This window comes from Podarcis filfolensis (assembly GCF_964270895.1).
Source record: "Podarcis filfolensis genome assembly, chromosome: 2".
Classification (NCBI taxonomy): Eukaryota; Metazoa; Chordata; class Lepidosauria; order Squamata; family Lacertidae; genus Podarcis; species Podarcis filfolensis.
In genome coordinates, this window is record NC_139605.1 from 137,122 (window position 1) to 145,502 (window position 8,381).

Consider the following 8,381-nt stretch of genomic DNA (forward strand, 5'->3'; position numbering starts at 1 on the left):
CTCTTTTCTTCTTCCCTTTCCTCCCTCTCCAGGCTCCCACCCCCCCATTTCCGACCGGGGGAGGGGGCCTGACCAACTCTCTCTCTCTGTCTCTCAAAGAAGCCATTTTTGAACTGCCCAGCCAGCCCAAAGCGGGGCCCTCGAGATGGGTGGGGACCCCCTGCCCCCCCCGGAGAGAAGCAAAGGGGCGGGGGCCACCCCCCACTTGGCGTGGTGCTGCTGCTCTGCTGGCCCCCCTGTCCGTCGCCCGCCTGCCCGTTGTGCTTTCGGTTCCTGAGCTGAGCTGCTGCAGGGTGAGAAGTGTTCGGCACAAGAGTTCGTGGTTGTCGTGGCTGTTTTCTCCCCCCTCCCCGCTGCGCATCGCCCCAGCCCCTCTCCCCCAGCCCCGCTTTGAGCACCCGACCATTTCCGCCCTCTTTGACCCCCATATTTATTTTGTAAGGACTCTCCTTCCCTCCCCCACCCCTCTTTCTTTCTCCCCCCCTCCCCCCGGACAATGGCGGTGGCTCAGGCGGGCACCGTAGATATTTATACGTATTATTATGATGATGAATTATTATTATTATTATAATATAAAGAGATTGTACATATGTGAAGTCCCCGCTGCCTGCTCCCCACGGACTTGCCCCCCCCTGGTGTAATTACCGCGGGATTTGTACTGTACATATGAAGAGCTGCTCCTTCTCTCTCTTTCTCTCTCTCTCTGCCTCCTTCCCCCCCTCTCTCTCTCTCGAACTCAGAGCCTGTGTACATATTTCCTCCCTTTGGAAGGGGGGGGTTCAGGTCACTCCGGCCTCCCCAGGCATCTTCTCTCTTTCTCTCTCAAGCTCTCAAGTTTATTTTATGTCAAATTTATTTTTTTCTCATTTTTTTTCTGGAGTGTGTGGTGAAAACAGACGAAAATGTTTAATAAAAAGCAATTGGTCTTTTATGCCACATCAGCCGTAAAGGCAGGAGGAGGGGTGGGGTGGGGGGGAGCTTCTGTGGGGCAAGTGCCCCAGCCTCAGGGGCTTCCCCACTCCTGGAGTCATGAGAGTGGAGGGCCTTGCAGTGGGCACTTGGCAAATTTCTGGCTGCTGGGGGGGGCAGCTTCTGCCTGTGTCCAGGTCGGGCTGAGAGAGAGAATTTCAGCCAGAAGCCCCCCAACTGTTCTCTGCCCCCCCCCAAGGAAGGGTTCTAGAGTTGTGGGTGGCCAGAGCAAAGTATTTGGGAGCGTGAGTGTGCAAGGGCCTCACTCTCAAGGGAAGGTGGGGCAAGCTCTGTCGGGCATAATTCTGTTGGGGGGGACGCACCCGAAAAAGAAAGGGTGGGGTTAGTATATGACCCGTGTCAGGTTAGTTAATAAAAGAATTCACTGGATCCTGAGATCCGAGGCACGGGACTCAAAGCTCTCTCCAGCAAGAGGAAGCCCCCAGCAGAATTGAGAATCGCAGAATTACGCAGCACAGCGAAGCGCGGGAATAAGAGGCTGTTCTACCTTTCAAATAGGCAGGGCTTTGTTTCCAGCCCCCCTGCAGTGAACAGGCCCCACTGTTAGTCCCTTGGAATGCTTTGCTTACAAAGTCCAAAGGTCAGATTCATGTGTTATTCCATGTAGCAGCAAGCACTTAGGAGACACGTTCCCTGGTCAGCTTCACGCGGCGGAAGAGAAAGAAGAAAGAAGCTTCACTTTGTCACCGGAGTCTTAGCCCTCAGTTTGCTAGTTAGATTTGACTGCAGTCTCCAACAGAAATGGTCACCCAGCTGACCATTTGCAGAGAAAGGGTCTGATCCGGCCAAAAGGCAACCTGTGGGGATGCGCAGCTGATCCTTGCAATACATTCCTAATTGTCGTCACTGTGTAATCATAAGATCCTAAGAGCTGTTTGATGGGGGACCTGGGAGGGGGTTTTTAGAGCCGATGTTGGGTGGCGTCCTGCCAGGGATTATTCAGCTACAATTTTTGCATTGCAGGGGGTTGGACTAGATGACCCCCGGGGTCCCTTCCAACTCTACACTTCTACGGTTCAGTGATGATTGTATCTTCTTAGAAGGTTGCATTACCTTGCAAGAGGGGTGGCTGGGAAGGGAGCCTGTACTTCGGAACCTGCCACTACGCTGCCAACCGAAAGCACCCCCACCCCGTGGGAGGGAGGGGGGGCTTGCTTCCTCTGCTGCCCCCAGGAGGCTCTGGAGCTTTTCCCCACCTTCTGCAGCCCATGACCTCACCCCCCTGAGGTCCAGCTCCAAGGGCCTTCTGGCGGTTCCCTCCCTGCGAGAAGTGAGGTTACAGGGAACCAGGCAGAGGGCCTTCTTGGTGGTGGCGCCTGCCCTGTGGAACGGCCTCCCATCAGATGTCAAAGACATAAACAACTATCTGACTTTTAGAAGACATCTGAATGCAGCCCTGTTGAGGGAATTTTTTAATGTTTAATGCTGTATTGCGTTTTTTGAAATTCAGTTGGGAGCCACCCAGAGTGGCTGGGGAAACCCAGCCAGATGGGCGGGGTATAAATAAAAAATTATTATTATTAGGAGAGGAGCAGCTGCAAGTTGGGTTTTCGCACTCTTCCATCAAAGACAGCCTGCCCCAGAGCTCAGACACTATGGGGGTGGGGGTTGTTTGGGTGACCCACACTGCTGCCGGAAGGGCCAGCCAAGGCTAACAGGTCAGCCCCCCGGAGAGAGGGAGGGAAGTCCCATGGGTCTGGTTCTGTCAGCCATGCCATGCAAGGCGCAAGTGGGCGAGCGGCAGGGATCTGGGCCCTTGAATTCCTCTCGCTGATAACTCAAGAGATACCGAGTGGCACTTCTTCTGCAGGCCTCACCTTTCATTTATTTGCAGCAAGTGACCTCGAGGCAACTTGCAAGCATGAAAGAGTGCAATTCTAAAAATGGCCAGCAAGACAAAAGCATCAGATATATATAGATATAAAAGCAGCAGCTGAGAGCAGCAGGGAAGGTGGGTGCAAAGCTCTCCACTGTGCTTTGCTTGGGGGGCCAGAGCAGAGGGAGCCTGGGAGGGGGGCTGGAATGAGGGGGGGTCCTCCTCAAGGGCAGGATCTTGGGTGCTTCTGTGCTTGCTTACTCAGATTGTGGATCACAGAATCATAGAATGCTATGGAAGGGACCCCCAGGGTCATCTCGACCAACCCCCTGCAATGCGGGAATCTCAGCTCAAGCATCCCTGACAGATGGCCATCCACCCTCTGCTTGAAAACCTCCAAGGAAGAAGAGTCCCCCTCCCCGGTCCAGCAGCCGCCAGCCCCCTCCTGGGGCATCTCTCGGGCGCAAGAGCAGCCTTACAGCAGGTCAGGTCAGGAGACAAAGGACCCCAGACTGGCCTCACAAACAGGCCATGGTGCTCCTCTAGGTCTGCTGAAACAGCACTTGCGAGGGAAAATCAGTGGTGGGGCAGGGAATAGAAAAGGTTCCCCCAAAGCCTGCTGCCTTGACAGTGCCAGCCCTTTCCCAAGAACCTCTTCCTACCACCTTCAAAGGACAAAACACACAAATGCATACCAGAACAACTAACAAAACAAGAGCTCCCCCTCACACTCTTTAAAAGACCACAGATTGTGTAATCAACCCAAGGCCTGCTTGAAGAGGGACATTTCCGCCTGGTGCCCCAAGGTGTCTTGTGAAGGCACCGGGCGAGCCTCCTGCAAATGGGGAGCCACCGCAGAAAAGGACCTGCTGTTGTCTTGCCACCCCCTCCATCTCTTGCGGAGGAGGCACACAAAGAAGGGCCTTGGATGGGGAACGCAGAGTCCAAGGGAGCCTCAAGGGCCAGCCAAGGATCCAAGAGGACCCTAAGCTATGTCCCCGCTCCTCCTGAGGGACCCCATCAAGAGCAGGCCGTGTCCCAGCCATCTGCTCTCGGGGACCTCAGTCTTGTCTGGGTGGAGCTTCCGTTGCTTGGTTCTCATCCAGTCCGTTCTTGAGTCCAGCACAACCCCTGCCTCACCTGCAGGTGGCAAGCGGAAGATAAAAAGGTCAAGGACCCAGTCAAAGGCAACGATGGGGTTGCGCCACTCATCTTGTTTCCAGGCCAGGGAGGAGATACTGCAAAACACTGTCTGCAGCGGGGTGGGGGCAGCAGGCAGAGAAACTGCAACCCCAGGTTCCTCCCCCATCCTGGGGGTCTGACGGCCAGTGGCCTGTTTGGGGGTGTAGCACTTCCAAGCGAAGGCCTCTCCTGGAGATCTCTGAGCCTGGGCAGCTTCCACAGGAGGGCAGTTGGATCCTTCAGACATGTTGGGCTTTATAGGTCATAGCCAGCCCTTTAGGTTGCGCCCAGAGCTGTTCTAGCAAGACCTGTGTGCTCCCACTAACCGGTCCTGGTCAGCAATCTGGCTGCAGCAGTTTGGGCCAGCGAGATTTTCTGAGCCCTTTCAAAAGGCATCCCTGGCAGGAGGGCACCCAGCAAACCTGAAAGGCGGGAGATTTCAGGCCACTGTGGGATTTGCTGCCACAAGATGCAGCGGTGATCACCAGCGCTGATGTTTTTTAAAGCAGCGTCAAGCAGGTCCTTCAAGGACTCCGGATTCCATGTGCCCATGGGGCGCACACACACCTGCTCATCCGCAGGGTTTGGGTCTTTTCAGTTGTTAGGAAAATTCGGAGGGTTCCTTCCTTGGAGCAGACAGCCAAAAACCTCTAAGGAAAGAGGAGTCAGGTACACAGGGTAGGCTGAACAGAGATTTATTCATCATTAAGACAGCGCTGAATGGTCAACCACAAGGCTATTGCCACAATCATGGTCTGACCACAGTACATGCCCTTGGGCTCTTATATGCCACTCCTCTATCAGGTAAATACATGCAATCCTCGTGCCCATATCATTTTTGCAATATTATTGACTAAAGCAATGCGTAAGCAGCTCACGGACACACTACCTGGCCTTCCAATTGGGCACACCATATTTGGAATTGTTTCCCGCTTGGAAACTCCTGTTATCTTATTAAGGTGTCATCCTCAATCATTCCTTTTCAGCAGGTTTGGGCTTGTCACCTTTCCCTCCCAAACATGTCCTTGGCAGTTCTCCTTGTTTGTGCTAACTCCTCACCATTACATTCCAATACAGTATTACATTTCCTTCACTTGTCTGGCCAGCTATTATCCATTGAAGAAAATAGTTGCTGAGGGCAAGGTTCTTGCTGCTTACGGACACTGCAATGGACAAGCCATTCTGACTCCTAAGCATAGGCAGTCATTTCAGTTTTAACTACTTCTATATATGTATCCAGAAAAAACTGCTCCCTTTCCCTTATGGGGTATTCTGGAGCCCATACAGAGTCCTTATGTGGGTTCCCTATTGGTAGGAGAAAACAACAGAGGCCAACCAGAGTATATTGAGAAGCAAAGCAGCTAGTAAGCCTGATCTTTATTCAAGGAACTGTTGCAATAGCGTCCCCACTCACCACACACGAGGGAGAAGAACCCTGAACAATGGTGTGCAAGCCCATATTTGTTGTTGTTGTTGTTTAGTCGTTTAGTCGTGTCTGACTCTTCGTGACCCCATGGACCAGAGCACGCCAGGCATATATAAGCCCATATATAGACTTGCAATTGTCCCCCCAGTAGCCCAAGACCCCCCCTCATACATACATAACAGAAGGAGGTGGTCTCCAGCAGAAATCCTGCCTGCCAGGATACCTGACAGTGGTCACTAATTGCTTTACCTGGGCAGCCTGGCCATTCTTTTGTGATGGTTAATACTTTAGTTCCTGAATCCAGGTCACAGGGTCATTCTATTCATAAGCAAATATGCCCTTAAGACGGGATTTGAAAGTGAAAAGACAACGGGAAGGCTTTCCCTATTTACCTGCCTTACTGCAGAAGAATATTTGAGGTCACTGGGAGAGTCAAAATGGCTGCAGCATTGCTCTCCCGTACTATTTCAGACACATGATTCATATATTCAGATAGGTGTGCATTTATGAATATTTATTCTATATTTGAGACCTTAAAATTCTTATAACAATAACATTATACATGCCCCCTCTCTAATACACATATTTCTAACACAGTTTAGTAAAAAGGCAAATGACATAATGACATGGTAAACATAATTGAGGAAGAAAATGGATAGAGAAAAGTTTCTATCTCTCCTGTAACGTAATAAACCCCATGAAGCTGAACAATGCAAGATTCAGAATCCAATACAAAAAAGGACTTATTGGTTAATCTATGGAACTCCCTCCCAAAGGAGACAGCCCAGCTTTGAAGTTCACGGAGGAGGAGCTACCAGCCACGATGGCTGGAAACCGCAGCAGGGGAGGCTTGCTCTTGCAAACGGCCTCGGTCCAGTATACCTGAAGGAGCGTCTCCACCCCCATCATTCTGCCCGGACGCTGAGGTCCAGCGCCGAGGGCCTTCTGGCGGTTCCCTCATTGCGAGAAGCAAAGCTACAGGGAACCAGGCAGAGGGCCTTCTCGGTAGTGGCGCCCGCCCTGTGGAACGCCCTTCCAGCAGATGTCAAAGTGATAAACAACTACCTGACATTCAGAAGACATCTTAAGGCAGCCCTGTTCAGGGAAGTTTTTAACGTGTGATATTTTATTGTATTTTTGGTTTTTATGGAAGCCGCCCAGAGTGGCTGGGGAGGCCCAGCCAGATGGGTGGGGTATAAATAATAAATTATTATTATTATTATTATTATTATTATTATTATTATTGCGCTCGGATCCTGTCTGCAGGCGTGCCCCTCTGGCCTGATCCAGCTGCTGCAGGCTCTCCTGGCGCCCTTAGGTAACAATAACAATATTTATACCCTGCACATCTGGCTGGGTTTCCCCAGCCACTCTGGGCGGCTCCCAATAAAATATTAAAAACACGATAAAGTGATCAGTCATTAAAAACTTCCCCCAACAGGGCTGCCTTCAGATGTCTTCCAAAAGTCAGGTAGTTGTTTATTTCCTTGACGTCTGATGGGAACATCCCACAGGGCGAGAAGGCCCTCTGCCTGGTTCCCTGTAACCTCACTTCTCGCAATGAGGGAACCGCCAGAAGGCCTTCGGCGCTGGACCTCAGTGTCCAGGTTGAACGATGGAGGTGGAGACGCTCCTTCAGGGATCCTGGGCCAAGGCTGCTTAGGGTTTAGGTTCAGCGTATGAGCATCGGGAGGGACCCAAAGGTCGCTTCTCCCAAGGGGAGAACGGCGGCTTCCCGACAGACAGAAACTTGCCAGGCGAACCTTCTCCTGTGTCTCCACCTGTTGAACTTCTGCCTGTCGCGAGGCTGCTCTTTCTCCTTGGGTGACAGTGTTCTGTGCCAGGCTGTCCACAGACAGAGATGATGATGATGATGATGATGTTAATAATCTATTACTTATGCCCCGCCCATCTGGCTGGGTTTCCGCAGCCACTCTGGGCGGCTTCCAACAAAAGATTAAAAAGACATCAATAATATGTCTTGTTATAATTTTGAATTAAAAAAAAAGACATCAAAACATCAGCCCTTAAAAACTTCCCTAATCCAGGGCTCCGTTTGCTGCCCGCTGCTTTGGCCAAAGCTTGGCTGGGGCAGGAGAGGCGACTTGCCCGCTGGCTTCCCCCGAGAACTCGGAAACTGCGTCTCCACCAAGCTAGTAGCCCTTCCCGACTTTTCGCCTCTCCCGGCCCCCTCCGCTTCCGTACAACAGGATGGCTGCCTCCACGAAGCGGGAAGAACGCACGAGCATGCGCAGAGGCCGAGAAGCGGCGCCGAAGAAACGAGGGCGACCGCGGACGAGTCCCTGCGCAGCCAATAGGAAGAGGGCGCGGGGCGCATGCGCGGGCACCTCAGAGCCAAGGAATTCATTTTCGCGGAATGGAGGGAACTGACCGGCTCGGGCTGCCTTCCCGCCTCCGGCGACGAGGCGCGCTCCTCGGGGCCGCGGGGAGCGGAGGGCGAGGGGGCCTCTTCCCCTAAGGCAAGGCGTCGCGCGACGGCGGGAAGGGGCCGGCCCAAGCTAACGGCTCCTTTGGATTCAAATCGCGGGCGGGTGGCGGTCACGTGGCCGGAAGAGGCGGCTCCGTACGGCAACGTGGCGGCGCCCGGAGGGCTCGGCGAGGCCTCCCGTTCGGGGCGGGAAGGCGGGAGCCGGGGGCCCCGCGGAGACGCGGGCGAAGCGCCCGACGCTCGGCCTCAGCAGGGCCGCCAAGCGCCGCAGAGGGAGCGCGGGAAAGCCGGCGCCCGGCTCCTCGCCGTACGGCAAGATGGCGGGAAAGGCGGGAACTTCCGGTCCTGCGCAGTGGGCCGGGAGGAAGGGAGGCATTTCTTCTTGGCTGGCCGCGGAGGAGGCGAGGGAAACGAAAGCGGAGCCGGAGGGCGGCGAGGGGCGCCGAGAGAGAGGGGCCGCGGCCGGGCCTGGGGCCTTTGTTCTTGGGCCAGGTGGGCGGGGTGGAAGTGGTAAAATG

The 8,381-nt window shown here is 53.7% G+C and overlaps 1 protein-coding gene across 1 annotated transcript in view; it reads left to right on the forward strand.

Moving 5' to 3' along the window:
* ZBTB22 (zinc finger and BTB domain containing 22) overlaps positions 1-8,381 on the forward strand; it is a 41,626-nt gene that overhangs the window by 12,437 nt on the left and 20,808 nt on the right. The window lies entirely within an intron of this gene.